Below are 20009 nucleotides of genomic sequence, written 5' to 3' on the forward strand. Positions count from 1 at the left end.
ACGATTCTTTTCAGAACCAATTTAAAGGGTTTATAAAAAAGGATAAAAATATATCTTTCTTGTTTTGTATGCGAGTGAGAGCGAGTGAATGTGTTAAAGTGAGTCAGCGGGAGTGTGACAGAGTGTGAATGTGAGTGAGTGAAAGTGAAGACAGGTGAGTGATTAAGTGGGATTATACGCAGGGAGTATTGGCCATCTGTGCTTGATCATTGATCATATGGGAGAATGTAGATTTACATGTCTAAGTATTGTAGATTATAGCACTTGTTGAACTACGTTCTATTAGTACTCTTTAGCTATTTTTAAGCATTACATTGCTATTCTACACAAAGCCTATTGACTATTCAATGAAAATGAAGTATCACTCGTCTCGATTGTGAATTAAGAGTTGAATCAAACAGGTGTGGGTATAAAAAGTGTTTTTTTCTTGTGGTATGTTTAATGCCGCTTGACACATTCTTTGTGAAGCTCCCACTTTGGTTTCCAGTCACTTCAGCAAACTTACACTGTGGACACCTCAAGCTCACAGAAAGAACTCTGAGTGCTATTGTGGGCGCTAGTGGTGATGACATTTTTTATTGTTTTTATTAAAAGCTGGGGAATTTTTTACAGAAAAATGCACACAAGTACATATTTATCCTTGCCTGGAAAATAAAATAGTGCATTTTGTACAGATTATACTGCAATCTCTCTCATGAGGGTGAATGGGAGGAGAAGCAGGTCTTCCAGAAGCATACGCCCCTCTTTTCTCCAGTCCCCTTGGTTGGCATGCGGAGTGGAAGTGGGAACAAGTCCTCAGGAAATACATTTCTGTCTATTTTGTTCACTTGGAGAGAATACGTGGAGAAGTGATCCCTTATCTCCAACAGCAAACAGCCTGCTTGGGCAGGCAGGAAACACTTTTCATGAAGGAAATAAAATTGCTGTAGTACGACATCTTTTTTTTAAAACTAGGTATATAACTATATATGTTTACTTTAAGCTAATATGCGTTTTTCAGAAAACAAAAAATCCAGTTTTTATGACACTCTCCTCTCCTTTCTCCAAAACAATGTTCCAGTTTCAGTCCCATTTTGGGCCCTAAACTTCGGTTTCTTTAATAGCAACGCCTCCCCTCAGCTGCTGGTCCTGATCCACATTATCTTTGGTGGAGCTGAAGGTGGTTGAGGGCATGAAAGGAGTATGATGTGGTGGGGAGAGACTGAGGCCAAGCCTGCCTCTGTGTGCTCTTCTTTCAAATCCCACTGTGGAATTCAACATTGCAGAAGAATCTTCTACAACCTCGGTAAGACCTGGAGGAGAAAAAATAAACATTGTTAAATACTTGGTCTTGGATGCAGTAACTCACATTTTGCTTTACCCAACACCATCTTTAGGCAGAATCTGAAAGGTTAGCCACAAGCTCTCCATGTTTATGGTGAGCCAGCCCAAGTGAGCCCATGTCCTTTATAGGTAGGTTTTAATCTACAGTATCTACAGTATCAAAACAAATCCACAGGAAGGATAGCATCAGAAGCACATTGCTCATATTACACTTGGTGGCAGGTCATGTTCTTACAATGACTGCCATTGATTATGAGATGGTCCAGCCCAAAAGCTTGTATATTCCTCATTCACACCGCACAATCCAGTGTAAACTGTTTCACCAATGCAAGGAGTAGCCCTAATGTCAAAATACACATCTCTTAACAACAAGGGGTTAAACTGGGTTCCAGATGCAAAACAAGAGGCTATCGTACTCTTTTGCCTCATCAGCTGCCAAATGCCCTTGGGACTCTACCACAGCCCAATGTTATTGATGCGGAGTGAAGAAGAAGAGCAGAGCTCCAGATCCGCATCTGAAGGGGCAGACGAAAAGAAACTGGCATCAGCACACATGCGTGGTGCTTATGTGCAGCTCCGTTCATCACTACTGAAGTTGCTCATACCACCTACCGGTGAGCAGGGGAACTGCTTTTTGAGTTTTCCAAGTAAACTCTTGGACTTTAGAATGGACACAAGTTCAGGAATCTGTAGTAAGTATCCACTAGTTTCCAAAATTATTTGTCAACAAGTTAAGCTTTCCAATTATGGTAATTTTCTTAGTCCTGCTTATGATTGCACTGACGTGTTTGAGTGCTAGATCTCTTAGCACCACCCACACTTTTCAAACAGAATTCATTTCTCAAAGAATTCAATCAAATAATTTAGCATTCTGTAGCCTATCAATTGACAACCCATGATCTGAAGGCTTTGAAAAGCAGTGAAGTAACCGTTTTTTCCTAAAAGTGAGAAAGAGGCTGTAATACTAAACCAATGTCATTTACCAATTCCTAAAATGATTTGTTGTGAAGCAAAGAAATAATCTGGAACCCAACATAGTACTATTTTATGAACTTTTCTAAGACGACATTCTCAGGACATGTTTTGGCTTGAAGTTGTGCAGACAATGGAAGTGGCTTAGGTCTTTGTTAAAAATGTAAGGTTCTAGTAAAGATCAAAGTGTCTGTGGTCAAGCTTTAAGTATCCTAAAAAAACATAAGATGTATGCTTGTTATTTTTGCTGTGCTTTAGAAATAATTCCATTTGGTTTCAATTTAGAGTCAACACAGAAGTCTTCTTACCGTCCTCAGCTACTGACTCTGACTGCAAGTCTCTTGTGAAGGAAGGATCGCCTTCCCCGTTGGGACTGTGAAGGTTTGCCCTCTGTGTGTTGAGCTCCTTCCCTGTGTCATGGACAAATGGACCGTCCTCCGAAGCGGCTCCTCTAAAAGACTTAATTACCCCCCTGTGTGGGGCTGTCATTTCCTACAATGGTCAAAAAGAAAAGGTCATGACAAAGAATACAACATGATTCGACTGAAGATAATGTACCACATTTACAGGATCTTTAGTACAACTGAACTTTGAGAAGAAAACATATTAATTTGAAAAGGGAAATGTTGGGAAGGATGGTAGATTAGACAAGTTTAACAGAGTTTAATTCCCTCCATCCCATACTTTCAAGGTTCTCTCTATTTCTCTAATGATAAGGGACAATGGAAGTTACTGTCCTCTTAAAAGGGGGGTGAATGGAAGTCTCAGAGAGGATGCTACTTTTGGATGCAGATTTACAAAGGAGGAGCTGCTGTGTTAGATCTGCAGCATAACTTTATTTTCTGTTCTTATATAATCTGAGCCCCCTGATATACCTGTTAAAAAACATTTTTCCATAGATTTTCATTTTTGATTTGTGTTTTTGGATCATTGGGGAAATAATTAATCTTTGGCAGACATTGCTGATCCAGGCTGAATTTTTCTGGAGGACATTTTTAAATATGGCGGATATGTTGCAATGATGATGCAATATTTCAGGAACCATGAGGCCTATATACTTCATTTTGGTGTCAAAACATTGGTTTTGAGGGACAAGTAGTCTTATAGAGACAAAAAAAAAACTCCTCAGAGCAGCCCTTCTATCATTTTCCAAAATGGCGGCTATAATAGGGAAGAAGAGACATATAAAAGTATGAAACAAATAATAATGGTTTTTAATCCTATTATGTAGACACCAAACAATGTTTATGATCTGAATATGAAATAAAATGATGTTTATCACTTCCGTTTTAGACACATTTTCATAATTCACTTTATTTATTTGTTTCAGCAATCGCTTGTGGTTTATTAGCAGAATGTTGAACATTTGAGAAGAGCATATCAACAGGGACATCTTATAATAGGACAGGTATTGTAAGAACATGTATGTGTAAGTTCTGTGGGTAGAGGCTTTAGAAGTTTGTAGGTTTTAGAACCCTATCAATTTCTTCCCAACCAAATTCACACAGATCTTTCTCTACATATGCATGATCCAAAATATTTACACATCTTCTGATCAAGTAGAACGCTCTTTTAATGTGCCTGCGCACAGAATATGACATTGGTGCAGGTCACTTAGCCGCACTGATCTCCTGAACTTAATGTACCAAAGATCATCAAATGTGTGACAGTCAGAACTCGCTTTCCACACACATAAAAGATATTTTCTACGTCTTTAAAGTCACATTCTTCTTTTGTCTCATAAAATCCTTTCAGGAACTTCACAGATTCAGCAGTTAAACTCCAAGCTTTGTTCCAATTTTGCTCATAGCATAATCACCCGTAAGAATATGTGCCTTGATAAGAACACTGGCTTTCTCTGGGTCAGATTTCTTGTACAGAATATCAAGTGCAATTAAATGTCTTTTTTCTCCATTTCCATACCATATCAATCACTCTGACAATCCTTGAATTATGCTCAATTCAATTATGATTTCAATCCATGTTCCAGGACATCTAGTAGACGTGACTTTATATTGTTATTCACATATTGTTTGGTCACAAAATTGGCTAGTCGCACAGGCTCGGTCATTTCAAAGTGGTTTCCTTGCTGCTGCATGAAATGAAGAAGGCAGTCAACATGTTAAAACGTTCTCCTCTCTTTCCCACGAGTTTGTGGTGAGGAACAGTTTCACAATGGTCCATTCATTTTGCATTTGTCATCTTTCTGGAAACATTGCAAATAGAAAGGACTTCGTGGTAAACTAGCTGCCATTGAGTAACATAGTCACTTTTACGAGTCTGACCAATAATTCTGTGGGAGCTTTACTGTGATCTCGGGATCGTCTGTTCCAGGTTCATATTTGGAGTTACAGCATTAAACTTTAACTCTCTGTCTTTCACCACAAAATGTATTTGGATGAATTTTCTGTTGAGGTGTAGTTTTTCCACCTCTAGCTTCTTCACTCTTTGCATATACCAGGACCCATATCTAATTGTAGTGTATGCAATCGGATTTGTGAAACACAGTAACCAATGACTCCATAGTCTTGACATGCAGCTTCTAATCATTTTCCTGATCAGCATGTACCAAGTTTTTAACTAGAGCTATCATGTCTAAAACATTCCCCCAGTACTTGCAAAGTTCTGATTTTTCATCACAAACTTTGACAAACTCTATGAACTTGTTTTTCAGGTTTTCTGATTCTGAACTGAGTGTATTGAACATTACCTAGCTTTGCATTATGTCTCTTGACTGAAGTGTACCCTGTGCCTTGTTCACTTCTTAGATAGATATGCAAAACCTAATTTGCCATTCTTTTTCCAGAAAGCATTCCAATGCAATGTTTCTATAGCCTCAGATACGATGAGCATACCTAGTAACGAACAAACATAATGAGTTCTGCTCAATACTTACTGGACAGTTTTGCTTCCAAAGATTTGAGCCTCCATAAGTGCAATGTCTATGCCACATCCACTGAGATAACTTACTGCACACCGCAATGCAACTTTTGTCATGTGGAAAACACCCGTCATTGGATAAAGATCATCAAATCCTACTTGATTGCTCAAAAAAATGTCAGCTACAATACGGAAAACACATTAATCACAGACAATTGTCAGGATAGGCTGGTCTTCAAGCTGAACACGCACATTTTGAAAATTATTTAGAGCTGTGTATACTGTTGCGTAGTTTGTGACTGGGGATGGAATTACTGGTAAAATCCCAGCCTTCTTCAGTGGGACAGTATTCTGGGAGATCAGAGCATGAATTCCAGCCTACTGAGGAACTGGCTTTTCTTCATCCTTCATCTGCACCGAATAATTGATATGATAAAGTCAGTGAAATCAGCTTTGTGGACCGCAGCATCAGGTCGAAGAAGATACATGTCCTCAGCCACTTTGAAACGTTGTGGTAGACTGGGATGTGAGGATGGCTTGCACTGATTGCAAAATCAGTGAAAGCCATCATCACATCCCAGTCTACCACGTAAGTAGCTCATTTTTTTGTTAGACTGACAAAAACTATTTCTGACATTGTACATTCTGACCAGAACAATCTTAATTTCATTCTTGTGGATCAAAACAGTTTTATCAATGTTGACCATTATTTCTCCGATCTCACTGAGTGTGAACCCGTAGCCAGCACTCAGGAGTGGCTTTAAAACGTAATTTGCTTTTTCAAAGAGTGCAAACTTAACTGAAGGCTGGCTGTTACATTGCTGCTGGGAGCTCATCGTACATTCATATTTTCGAATGTATGCATGCACGCAGTTCCGGTGGGCATACAAATCCACTGCAAATACATTCACTTTGCTGTTTAGAGCAGATATTCGGCTAAAAACTTCATTTTCGAAGAAACCCGCTGCAGTTAAAAATATATTTGCCCTTTGGTACTCACATACTCTGTACTTTGTTCTTTCATTCTCCCTAGTGTCCATGTTCTGGCTAAACCACAGATAACACATTGAAGGACCTCTGCTTTTGTGATCAGTTGTTGGAGGTGGACGAGGGATAGCCATTAATCTTCTAAGTGGATGGGTGTTGGGTTTGGTTGTGGTCGCTTTTTCAGAAAACTCAAATTCTTGTTGTGATTCACTGGTTTCTGCTATTTTTTGACAAAAAAAAATCCAGGCTTTTTTTCATTGTATACGACTTGCAGCACTTGTTGTTACAATGATAAAATATTTGATCCTCTTCACCCATCAGTTTCAAACTTTTGTGAACTTTTGCTTTGCAGTATTTCTGAAGCAACTCGAACTCTCCTCTGTCCAGCCGTAGTGGATGTTAGATTTTCTTTTGGATCAATTTGGCATATGACTAATTTTTTGTTGTTGAATGAGTCCTCAGATTTTGTAATTAGCAACACTGTCAGGAGGTAAAGATCCTCTGCTACTACTTCCTTTGCTCATGTTTACGAATTTGAATCAACAGAAAAACCAAAACAGTATTAAAATAGATTACCAATATGGCAGCTAAAACACATCATTTTAGAGCCAGCATTTTGGAAAATGGTGGAATGTTTGCTCTGAGGAGTCATTTTTTATCTCTATAAGCCTACTTGATCCCCTAAGCCTATGTTTTGACATAAAAATGGAGGATATAGGTCTCATGGTTCCTGAAATATTACATCATCACTGCAACAGATCTGCCATTTTAAGAAATGGTGTCCAGAACAATTCAGACTAGTTCAGCAATGTCTACCCAAGCTAAATCACTTCTCTAATGATACAAAACACAAATAAAAAATGAACATTCCTTGATAAAAATGTATGGAGGTATTTGAAGGGGTCAGGCCTATGTAACAGTAAGAGATTGTTCTGAGAATCTACTCGACCTGACAGTCGCAACCTTAAAGATCCTGTGGTCCGGAGCGGCTTTTCATAGTAGTGGCAGGTTTGTTCAGGGATATGGAGGAATGCTGCACTTGTTCCCATTTGGGCCAGTATGTGAAGGAACAAAAAGGCAGCACGTTACAGAAAGGAGCAGATGCTATGCCAATGTATATTGCTCTGGGGCTGCCATCCAATGTTTAATTAGTTTTATTTTTTGTGAGAAGGGGCATTAAGAGACCTGAATTACCTTGAAGAGGCATGTTATCTATATTCTATTTGTAACAATTGGAAATACACAGTTTGTACCTAACCTTTTTATGTTTATTGTGTAAACATTTTATGAAATCAAACTTGCATCAAAAATGTGTAATTGTATTCATTCTTTTGCAGGCTACTATCATAAATGTGATTAGACATGCAAACCAAAAAAACAATAAGGACAAATCACAAGGGCAATAGCTTGTTCTCCTAGTAATCTCCGTGGAGAAGTGTAAGTAGTGAACAGTCCTGCCCATGTGTCACATTCTGTTGCACTTTCATAAAATACATCCAATAAACATTTTTCATTAGAAAAGCAAACTTTTCAAAATAAAAGCACACATTTAGCAGCCTGTTTGTAGTCCATTTTGTCCAAATTTGATTTTATTTGAAAAAGTAGGCAGTTATTCTTCAAAACTATCAATCGTTTCACAAAAGTGTAAAGAAAGGAGTATGTTACTTACCCTGTAAGCATCTATTTGTAGTGTGTAGTGTGGCAGATTAACATACTATGCACACTCCTACCATCTAGAATAGGGCCCGGACCGTGCAAGTTGCTTTTGCACGAGAAAGTACATCATCTCTCCTCCCCCTTGAGGTATTGCGCATGTTCCACGGCTCCTTTTTAGATCATGTTTTTCCTCCGTGCGATATAGGGAAGGAGCATACAGTTTGCTAAGTTAGCTTTCCTGTATAACATGCTGTATGTGTGCGTATATTTGTCTGCATCTAATACCTGCTGGGGAGGTGAGAGGGTGCATGTGAATCTGCAGCAGCACACGCTACGAAAGATTCTTACATGGTAAGTAACATACTCCATTCGTAGCATGTGTTGGCTAAGACTGTAAAGCAGTACCTTGGTCTTGGTGGCCTTAGGCATGAGATGATGTGCTTCCTAGAAATAATGTTCGAAGGACTGTCTGTCCAACTGGAGCATATTGTTTGGCTCATACATCCACACAGTAGTGTTTTGTAAAGTGTGTGGGTTTATCCATGTTGCTGCTTCACAGGTGTCAATGAGAGTGATATTCCCGATATATGCCAGTGTGGCCCCTTTATTCCTTGATGAATGAGCCCTTGGCATGGTTGTTAATGCTCATTTTGCTTTGGCATAGCAAATGTGTATGCATGTGATTATCCATCATGCTGTTCCTGATTTTTATATGGCTTTACCTTTACATAGATTTGAGAAAGATGCAAACAGTTGCTGTGTTTTTATGAATGGTTTTGTGTGTTCCAAATAGTACAGAAGTGCACGTTTAACATCAAGTGTATGTAAAGCATGTTCTGCTGCAGTTTCTGGATTTTGGAAAGAAAACTGGTAACTCTAAAATTTGATCTAAATGGAAAGGTGATACAACTGTTTAGGCATTGTGTCTTTTGAATGGGCTCAACTTTGCTTGATTAAGGCGCTGACGGTGCCTTACATAGGGACGAACGCAACCTGGATCGCGAGTAGCATAGCGCATGGCACGGCCAAGTGCAAGCGTGCTCGGATGAATGCCGGTGGGACATGCAGGATTAGAGAGTTTGAACAGCTTCGTAGTTGTGCTTTGATTAACCCCTAATTTATGAGAGGGCAAATATAAGAAATGGACCGGCGCTTACATGAGGGGTGCCTGATGGAGTGGAGCACGTTTGCAGGCTGGGCCGAATGTAGTTATAGGCAGCTGCCGTACGAGTGTCAGAGGACGCAGGTTGCCATTTGGGATTGGGGCAGTCTGGCCTTTCATAAGGAGAGGCTAGGCAGTGATATTTAGGGATAGTATAGAAGTGTTTTTTTAGTCAGATTCAGCTTGGTAATGAGAGAAGCAGAAGAACTCTGGTAGTTGAAGTCCAGAGATATTTTGGAAGAGTGCTATACATTAAGTTGAAGGAAAGATTTTGGATTCCATGGATAAAATTTAGACTGGTGAGATATATTCTGTCTGAATGGAAGGTAATGGTGCATCAGAAAGGAGCATTGAGGATAAGGTCCCGGAATGTGTCAGGTAGTTTCAACCTTGGCAACCCAATTAGGGAAGAAAATAGATGATTGTATGGAAAGTTTGGAACAGAAATTTGGGAGCAGGAATGAGGACAAGCAGCTCTGGTCAGTTGAAGGCTACGGATAAGGTGGCTGGAGAGAGTGGTGTTTGTAAAGTGACTCAGAAAAAGAAGTATATGCAAAAAGAGAAGGGCTTAAAGACAAAAGGAAAGTACAATTCGGGGGGGAAACTGTTTTAATTTGGTAAACTTTAGGAACCAATTTCACTCCACTTCACTCATTCCACTCTCCACCCCACCACTCTCCACCCCACTCATTCCACTCTCTACCCCACCACTCTCCACCTCAAACTTGAGTTGAGTGAGAAGGTTATGAAGGCCAGTAAGAGGGATCACAGAGGGGTGGCCTGTGATGACTCCTCCAGCAGGGCGGGGGCATTGTCATTTTGTGTTCATCTGATTTAGGAGACAGGGAGGATGAGGAATAGAAAGGAAAGGAGTAAAAAAAAAAGAGAAAGTGGAAAATAAACAGGTGGAGCAGGTGAAGGATCCCTTGAGGGATTATATGTTGGGCCCACATTTCATACAGCATCCATTACCCTGTCAGTAGCTCCCAGCACAGCATGTGGCGGAATAACTGGAGTTCTGGATTAGGCGGGAGATGCCTAAGGAAGTCAGAACATGACTTCGCTCTGAATGTCCAAGGCCATCTCTGGCCAATCTTTATTGTTGATGCCGGATCTAGATTCTAAGATGTTACACTTCTTGAACAAATCAGGGAGAGATCCAAGTCTGGAAAGGGGATTAAAAGGATGTCAGGATTGCCTTCTAGGTGTATGTGGGCTCCTAACAAAGATGTGTGCCATGTATGAGGAGACATATTTACAGGAGACTGGTGTGGATGTTTTGGTGCAGAGCATACGACAAGTCTCTTGATGAATATTGAGCCAAAGTTAGTGGAGCAAGCAAGTAAGAAGACAGGTCAGGAGGCTAAAGCCCTACTTTTGGAGATAAGTTTGTGAAGGAGATGGCAAAGTATTGACGTAGCCCAGATTTCATCTGGAGTCAGGCATTGCTTTATTTTTGTGCTTCGGGCAGACCGCATTTAAATTGACGCAGACTTTGGTGCAAGCGGAAAACACATGGCACATGAAACACGAAATGAGGCCTAGTCAAATGCTTATTAAAAGTAGCACTTTTGGTGCAAAGCACAGTGAAAGACATAAAATGAGGCCTGGTCAATGCTTTCAGTCTGAAATGCTTGTGCTGAATTAACGTGTTTTGCAGTGAAGAGAAAACTAGTGATTTCAGTGGCTATTTTAGCTTTGAGGATAATCATAGAATGTGTGTTCTCTCTTCCCAGCTCTTTTCCCTTATAAATTACACTCCCTGTTTCCTGTCTCAAGAGACTTTGGCTTTGTTGCATATTTAGACAAATACATATTCAGTTCATAACACATCTTTTTATAATGTGTATTAAATTAACCATGCACCATCACTGCACGTGGGGCTAAAGCATTTTGCATGAAAAGCTATCTAAAACATTAGAGCATGTTGCTATGAGTATGTATTAACTGTGTGTGCTTTGAAAGTTTGCACTGGTGCATGTTTTATGCTATGTTGTACATTGCGCATTTTTGCATGTTGTGCACAAATAATAGAAAAGCTGCTTTAAACTAATAGCTTTTGCTAGGAAAATAAATGATACAACGTATTAGCATGGGGGAGATAAACAGAAAGGGTTCTATTTCGTAAATGAATACTATTTTTGTGTTTGTTTTATTTTTGGGCCTAAGATAAAATGGCTGCCTGTGAATCCAGCAAGGCTGTGAAATTATATTAAATGAGAGAGCATGCACAGAAAACAGCTACATACTGCCAAGTGCCTCGAGTGAAGACCTAGTTCAAGGACACCGTAAACTTTAAATTCTTGTAGTCCTGCCAATGTACCAGTGTTTGTGGAATGTGCTTATCCTGCGTGCGATGTGACAGGAAAAAAGGAAATAGACTGAAACATTTTTCCTATTAAATGGTGCTGAAATATATGATTGTATTTATCATTAACGTGTTTTTTGTTATAACCGGATTTGCAATGAGAACAGGATGGTGAGACCCTCATGTCATCTATGCTAACCAATCAGTGCAAACTTTACTGAGAACCGCAACATTATTTGTGTAGTCAGTCAAGAATTAGAGTATAAATAATGACCTCTTTGGAGGCGTGTTTTGCTGCTTGCTGTTTTTAGGAGGAGGAGAGAGGAGAGGCAGCAGATGAGGCCAGACATCATATGGGTTAGGTACGTGAAACGTCGCGGGTGCAGACTGGGAGGAGATTTCGTCCGAGGAGAGACAGAGGAAGGTGGGGTGGCTTTTTGCTCAATTTTTCCTGAACGCCAGGCAGGACAGTAGTCAGATAACTGAAGCCTTAGAGAGAGAAGGAGGGGCTGCGTCTGTGGGGGCTTTTTTGCCGCTCCTGAGACAGAGGCAGATGAACAGCGCAGAGAGGCAGAGAGAGAGCTGAGAGGATCAGAACAGGTTTAGATTTTAGGTGCCAAACTTTAAATTTCATGCTTTGACTAACTGCTTTTGAAAAGATGCAGTTGTCCTATGCATTTATTTCTCTTCATGGGAGATTTTTGCCATTATTGATTATTGATTAGCCTTGCAAGACTCACTCTTTTCTTAGAAACTCTTTAAGAGTGATATTTTGCGCCACTTTTTCTTTTCTACATGTGATGCTTTATATGCAGACTGTAATATGTCCTGTATTAATTCTATTTTCCTATTTTCAATTCTGTAACCTGATTGATATTTGACTAATGAATAAAGGGTCAGAGAAACTTAACTTTTGACTAGAAAATAAAACCCTTTAAAATAGTCACAACTCTCTTTATTGACTTAAATATTAAATTCATTTTTGATTTTTCATGTTTATGTAAAATCTCCTGAAGGTAATATACAGTGGCAAGGGTCTAGTACCTTTACAGTGGTAAATTAGAGGTAAATGAGGTTTTGCATTGAGAAATGACCGTGAAATTACCGCTGCATCAGTATGCCATTGCATTTAATTCCATACAGAAGGTGCAGAAGGATATTAGAATGGTTTTTGGTGGGGCCGGGAGAATGCAGGGTCCAATCCCCAGCCAATTTGTTGGAATCACATGGATGTAATTCTCGCGTGGATTTAGACCCAGTGGATATCAATCAACATGATATCAGACAGCATTCTATCCCCAGAGGGGAAGAGGAATATTTACAAGAGAAAGGAGGGCAAGACAACAAGGTATGTTTAGTAAAAGACCCTTTGTGTACCCCGGTACAGTTGGGTGGCAGACTCACCCATTTTTTGGAGAGATGGAAGGAAATAATGGCAGATCAATGGGTGTTACAAACAGTGGAGGGGTATCTCGATAGACACTGTAGAAATTCCTGTGCAGGAAAGATGTCAGAAGCCTCTAAGATTTTCTAAAACAGAAGAGAGAATGGTAGATCAAGAGGTAAAGAAGCTTGCGAAAATGGGAGCTGTAGAGAAGGCAGGAAATGTAATGATTGGTTTTGTGCAACTTATTTCTGGTCGAAAAGAAGGACAAGGGCATACATTTCAAGGAGTTGAACTACTGGCTACAGTATAATCACTCCAAGATGGAAGGGATTCATATGCTGTGAGAGCTCTTGAGACAGGGAGACTGGTTAACACATCTAGATTTGAAGGATGCTTACTTGACCTTACCAGTTGCCAGGGACCAGAGAGATTTTGTGAGAATCCATTGGAAGGAGATACTGTGGAGGTTCAAGAATCTTCCATTTAGTTTGACAGGTGATGAGGCCAATAGTGACTTAGCTGCAGATGAGAGGCTTCCGATTGATAGTGTATTTGGACGACATCTTAATTATGTTAGACAGCGAGGAGTTAGCACAGGAGCAAACGGGGCTAGCAGTGCAGTGTTGAAGGATCTGGATTTTGTAGTGAGCAAAGAGATATCATGTCTGGAACTAGCAAAGGAGATGGGATTGTTGGGCTTTCATATTTAGACACTGGAATGTATGTTGAGGTTACCCCTGGAGAAGGCGAAGATGATTTGCAAGAGAATGTTGATGTACGAATGGATAACTTTTCATCAGATTGCCAGGATGCTAGGGCTGCTGTCTGCGTCAATACAGGCAGTTTTTCCAGCTCATTGCATTATCGAACCCTACAGAGATTGAAGACCAGTGAGTACTGGAAGATGTAGAGACAAAAGGAGAGCTGGAGTGGTGGCTGGGAAATTTCGGAGCTTGGAATGGAAGGGCCATATTTGGTGACATTCAGAAGGTGGGTATAGAGTCGGATGCTAGTCTGTAGGGCTGGGGAGCAAGGTGTGGCTCATTAGCAATAGGGGGAAAGTGGACAGTTCAGGAGAAGGCAATGCACGTCAATTATCTGGAGTTGTTGCCAGTGTGCTTTGTGATCAAGACATTTGTCAGGAACAAGGTAAAATGTTGTGCATTATTAAAAATGGACAATATTGCTGCAGATGGGTATGTCAAGAAGTTGGGGGGACCACAGTCAAATACTTTAGTGGATTTAGCAAGCGACTTTTGGCATTTTTGTCTGAGCAAGGACATTATGGTAATGGCTCAGTATATACCAGGGATGAGCAAAATAATAGCAGATTGGAACTCCAGGAAGTTGAAGCATTTCAGTGATTGGATGCTGAACAAGAGGGTGTTTGGGAAACTCAGCAACAGATGGGGACCGTTAATGTTTGTTCACCAAGAGGGTGAATGCTGAAATTCACAAGTTCTACAGTTGGAGGCTGGATCCAGAGACAGAGGATGCATTTCTGCAGCACTGGGGAAGGGCTCACAGTTATGCTTTCCCACCATTTGCAGAGATACAGAGATTCCTAATGAAAGTGAGAAAAGAGCTAGTGGAAATAGTGTTGATAGCTGCTTTTTGTCCATCCCAGGTTTGGTATCCAGACGTCATGGATCTGTTGATAGATGGTCCAGTTCTTCTGCCGGAGTTCGCAGATCTGTTAGTAAATACGATGGGAGAGAGACTCAAGTTAGTTTTGCAGGGACTGTTGAGGTTGAAGGGATGGTTGATTTCGGGAGAGTTTGGCAGGTTTCAGCTTTATTAGCAGAAACTTTGAAACTCATCAAGGAATCCTGGTCACCAGGAACATCTAAGGCATACAGGTTGGCATTAAAGAGATGGATGTGTTAGTGTGTTCTGTGGAATTTGTATCCCATTTCAGCATCTGTGGTGGAGGTGGTTAACTTTTTGTCAGAGGTTTTCCTTAAGGGGAATTCGTACAGTTCAGTAAATATAAGTAGGTCAGAGATTTCAGCAGGCCATGAGTTCGAGAATAGTGTGCCAGTGGGACAGCATGATGTGGTGAAAAGGTTGTTGAGGAGGGTGCGGTTGAGGACACCATTGGAAGTATTCATCTTTGTGGAATGTAGATCTTGTTTTGAGAGAGAATTGTATAGTTGGAAAGAGAACAAATTTTTGGATTTAAAACATCTGTCATTCAAGTTAGTCATGCTTCTTTGTCTGATTTCGTTTAGAAGATTGTCATATTTTAAGGTGTTGGAGATGACATCATGGAGATATTTACCAGGAGGAGTATGTTTCAATATCAGGAAGAGGACTAAGACTATGTTGCAGACTTTTTTTTTATCCAAGACATTTTTTTATAGAAGACTTTGAGTAGTGAGATCCTTGCATTATTATGAGAGACGAACATAAAGTTTGAGAAGTAACGGGGAGATGCAGTTGATAATTTCTTGTAGGTATCCTTACAAGGCTGCATCTCCCAAACATTAGCACGATGGGTTGAGGAAGCTATGAGAATGGCAGGATTTGTTCTTGCAAGCTCTGTAGCACATTCTGCAAGAGGGGCTTTGGCACCCAAGGCTTTAGTGACAGGAGGTGGATTGACAAGTATTTTAGCTGCAGTGGATTGGTCAACAGAATCAGTGTTTACATTTCTTTTTTTATCCATGGAAGGTGCTGTGAGGAATGTTATGGCAAGGCTTGAAACGTGCATAATATTGGCCTCCGTGCCTTGATATAAAATTCAGATGTTCCGCAGCAGGGGTAGGTAGAATATCATGATTTTATTAAAGACACAGAGGCTGATATTATTCAGTCCTGTGTTAAGCCTACCCTTTAATATATTTTATGTGTTTTTGGGGGGAGGTGACCACAGGAAGTAAATAAGAAAGCCAGAGGAGTGTTGGAAGAGGTTTTATCCACCACAGGATGTTCAAGCATGAAGATGATTAATGTTCCTAATACTACCAGCAAAAGAAGGAAGATGGCTGCCTGACTTGGGATTATATATAGAGCAGAATGTTAAAAGATTTGTATTCTAATTCTAAGGGGCTCATTAAGATATCAGGTAGATCGCCACCGCCTGTATGGCGGTGGCGATCTGCCCGCAGAAAACCACTGCCCGCATATGAATTACTGTGGCGAGGGGGGACCCCGGCGGATGGGAAGACCGTCCGCCGGTTTTCCGCCGGTAAGCAATCCGCCCGATTGCCTACCGGGCAGAAAAGCAGTTAATATGGTGCCGGTGTCTGGTAGACACCGCCATCCATATTAGTATGCAGGCGGGGTGTTGCCTTTCCGCGGCAAGCAGGCGTTTTCGCCATTGGGGGACCATAGAGGGCCCCCAGGGATTCTGGGGGGTGGGGGGTGCACATGGGGAGCACCTATGGTACCCCCTTGCCTTTCAATGAACAATGTGGCAGGCATCGCGCGGTGCCTGCCACGTTGTGCATTGAAACGCACAACCTGCCTTTGTGGCATTGCAGCGGGCGGTGCGCTCTGCACCGCCCGCCGCAATGTTGCAGATGCGCCATGCGCCCGCCAGTGTGGCGAGCGCATGCTAATTGGGAGTGTGGGTTCGCCGCATATTCAGCGGGCGGTCCCGTTTCCCGAGGGTATGGCGGGCGGACTTTGTCCGCCCGCCATACTAATGGGGCCCAAAGTGTTTGTTCAAGTTGCTGTTGTGAGTTGGCAATAGAGAAGATATTAATATTATTGGCATCCATGTCTTCAATAAAATCGTGATTTTCTACCCACCCCTGCTGTGGAAAGTCTGAATTATGCAGCACGTAGGTGGCAATTTCTAAACACTATGAACCTCCCAAGGCAAGTTGCAAGGAAGTCTACAGCAGGAGATGTCTGGTGTCAGTAGAGGGTTGAATCACAGATTTGCCCCTGAAGATTGGTGCCGGCTGAAGCGTATGGGTTACCATTCAAATACATTTCTTATTCGTGTAGTATATGACAAGAAAGGTTTTCTTGAAAATGCAATCCAGTAGGTAAATGTGATGTTCTCCCCTTGTGGGGTGCAGGTGATACATAAATGTTTTGAACAGGATGCTTGAGATTGAGATTTCATAATGGATTGTAATGATGCTATTTTAAAGGACTGACATGACTGAAGTCTTTTCCAAGGCTGTCCAAAATACAATATTGTTTTTTCTTACTGTAAGTTTTCATATATCACAAACTTAATTGAAAGAGTCTGCACAACTAGTACCTTCATTTGTAGAAGACAAAGAATTTGAAAATGCTTTAAAAGCCAATGAACATTCCAACTTTTACATAACTTAGCTGCTCTATGCTCAGCATAAGAACAAATCTGAGTGTTCTCAAAAATCTAGCGTAAGAATAAATTGGAGTGTTCATAAAAATCTACCACTAGAATTCTAAACATACTGCTGCTAGATGGCATAGCAATTTTAAAATTGTGAAAATAAGTATGTTTTCGTGGGCTTTAAGGCAATTTGGTTAACGGTGTCATAGATCACAGGCAATCAGTCATTTAACAATCCTATTTTGCATATCAGTCACTCTCACCTTCTGCACGTTAAGCTTCAGTGTAAGCGGCTCCATCATCTTGAAGACCATGTCCATGTCATGAATTACAAGGCTGGAGGCTGGCGATTCTGCAGAAGGTGCAACCTCGGTGCTTCGGAATTGATGTCTGTCTTCACTGGAGTTGATGCGACTGATTGTCGGTGCACTCAAGGTGCTGGGACCAGCCTTACTTTCAGTCCTGTCGGTCGGACAAGTTTTCCCTACAGTTGCTATGCGGTCACCATCTGTAGAGGAATCAAGGGGTTAGCTGGCAGTGCTTTATAAAAATAATTTCCTGCATTATGCAGAGAAAAATAAAATATATGTGCATCAGTTACGTGGTTTTCTCAAATGCTGTCTATTAAAATCAGAATTTTACTATTCTGCACTCACACCACCAGATATAGTAGTATTTACTATGGTATATCATCTGTAACAATGTCTTGCCTTCCAGAGCAAATATTTCTCCAGACTATCACTACCTCTTAAACACCATTTTCAAGAAGAATACCTTCATGATAAAAGATGTTAAATTAGCAACCAGAGAATTCTAGCAACATCCATAACAGCATAAACTCCCTCTCTATTGCATACTGCAGAACATTTTACAAGCACATAATATTTCCAGATGACACTACCTGGACACCATGCTAGATAGAAGCCCTGTCTGACCCTCAGTGGCTGCTATGAAAAAAGATACGAGAAGAGTGGGGTACCTAATGGCTAGAGTGAGTTAAAATGACATTTCTTCAATCAGATACAAGAGACACTGGCTGGTAAAAAAAAAAAAGCCCTGATAGCCTTGGAAATGAACTGCATCATTGAAATCATTTCAGTGAGGTTACCAGGTTGCACCGGATAACAATATGAAAAGGTGTGGCATAAAGTAACGCACAGCAAGAAGTCCTGAACCATTTCTATAAGATGCTGTCACAAATCTATGAGAATTGGCCAAAGCACCCTGTGCAGGACTGATTTATGGAAGCTTCCAGTTACATCAAGTTCCCATACCCATGGGTAGGTGACAAATCCCATGAATCCTGACCCGGTCACAGCAAGAAATCAAAGGGCGGCAGGCCACAGAGGGACTAAGAAAGCTCCTCACTATTGTACAAAATTTGCATCCATGCTCTATGAACCACTGACCTCTCTCTTGAAAAAAAGTTGTAACAAAGCAATCACCTCAAGCGAATCTAGAAAAAGTAGTCAGAATTCCGAACCCCACTGGAGGTGCATTTACAACAAAAGTAACACCAGTCATACATGAATTCAATGACTAAACCATTAAATGTATCTCATTGAAACAATACAAGCACTTTTCAAAAGCCTGGAGCACAGCCACAAGATTCAAGGTTAGAAAACAAATACAAAATGTCATAAAATTGCACCAAACATTATCTTACCAGAAGGGTATATTTGAGTGCATGATTGAAGAGGAATGGTCCAAAGTAGGTGAGAAGTTAAGGGTTGAAGTGTAGTCTACACATGAAAACACTGTTATATGTAGCTAAAGGACACTATCGATTTTTGACAGGGTCTCCTATCCACTGCTTCAAGATAGTAGAATAGCCTGTTATTTAAAACTCTTAATGAGTATTCAATATAAATCTTTATTCTGTAAATAAAAAATCACCATAAAAGAATACAGATCAGAGATGATAAAATCAAATTCATTGGTAAAAAAAACAGACATTATGATTACTCACAAAAACACAAAACATCTATGTTAGAAATGGGGGTCTCTGGTTGGCAGTGGATGGCCACTGTCCAAGCAGGGAGCCTTCTTTCTAAGTCAGAGTGAAGGGCTGCACCCCTTTGACAACCCCTCTCAGAGGCAGTGTGTAAAGCGTTGATGATCATACACAGCAAAAACAGTGAGGAACACTACCAAGGGAGACAACACAGGTAGCTATCAAAAAATAGTTATCTTTATGTAGAGGCTTATCACAAGACCAAATAACGAGGAAACCACAATACTGTACAAAAATAATTCTCTCTGGATGCTGCAAAAATAGTTCCAATGGGGAATGCAAAGCTCAGTTCAGGGCAATGGTCTCTGCGACCCTTTTTACTCACAGTTCTGAGATGTTGTCAAATAATCCACAAAAAATGCAGCACGGGCGGGTTAGCGATGTTTTTCCTCACGCTCTTGGTCACAGCCGCTCGCTAACGGGGGTTAGCGACAATTTTGGGGCCCGCAACCGGGCAGGGCGATGATCAGGCCAGCAAACCCTCAGTGGCAGCGATGCGACGAATTTCCTGACGTTCCGCTGCTGTAGCCATGATTTTCGGTCCGCAAACGCGCGGGCGATGATCAGGCCAGCGAGCCCTCAGAGGCAGCGATGCGACGATTTTCCTGACGCTCCGCGGCTGTAGCAATGATTTTCGGGCCGCAAACGTGCGGGTCGATGATCAGGCCAGCGTGCCCTCGGCGGCAGCGAGGCGACGATCTTCCTGACGCTCCGCGGCTGTAGCGATAATTTTAGGCCCGCATACGTGCGGGTCGATGATCAGGCCAGCGAGCTCTCAGTGGCAGCGATGCGATGATTTTCTTGACGCTCCTCGGCTGCGGCGGCTCACTAACAGGCCTTAGCGACGAAAATTAAGTCTACTGGTCCTGAGACTTCAGTCAGGGGGCTAGTTCTCTCTCTAGCCCATGGGTGATTGCAGGTTCAAGATTAAAAAGTTATCTTACAGCTCCTTTTCCCTCCTTTTTCCAGTCCAATGAAAACTACTGCAGGCCAATCCAGGGAACAGCACACAACACCAGGACAGTCCTCTCCTGCAGCTTTCTG

General features: G+C 41.2%; 1 pseudogene; it reads right to left on the reverse strand.

Annotated features, from left to right (window-relative positions):
- Positions 1 to 846: 846 nt before the first annotated feature.
- Positions 847 to 20009, reverse strand: part of LOC146772868 (rho guanine nucleotide exchange factor 11-like) — a 256324-nt pseudogene continuing 237161 nt past the window's right edge.

The sequence above is a fragment of the Triturus cristatus genome, chromosome 12 (genome assembly GCF_964204655.1).
Source record: "Triturus cristatus chromosome 12, aTriCri1.1, whole genome shotgun sequence".
In the NCBI taxonomy this organism is placed as follows: domain Eukaryota; kingdom Metazoa; phylum Chordata; class Amphibia; order Caudata; family Salamandridae; genus Triturus; species Triturus cristatus.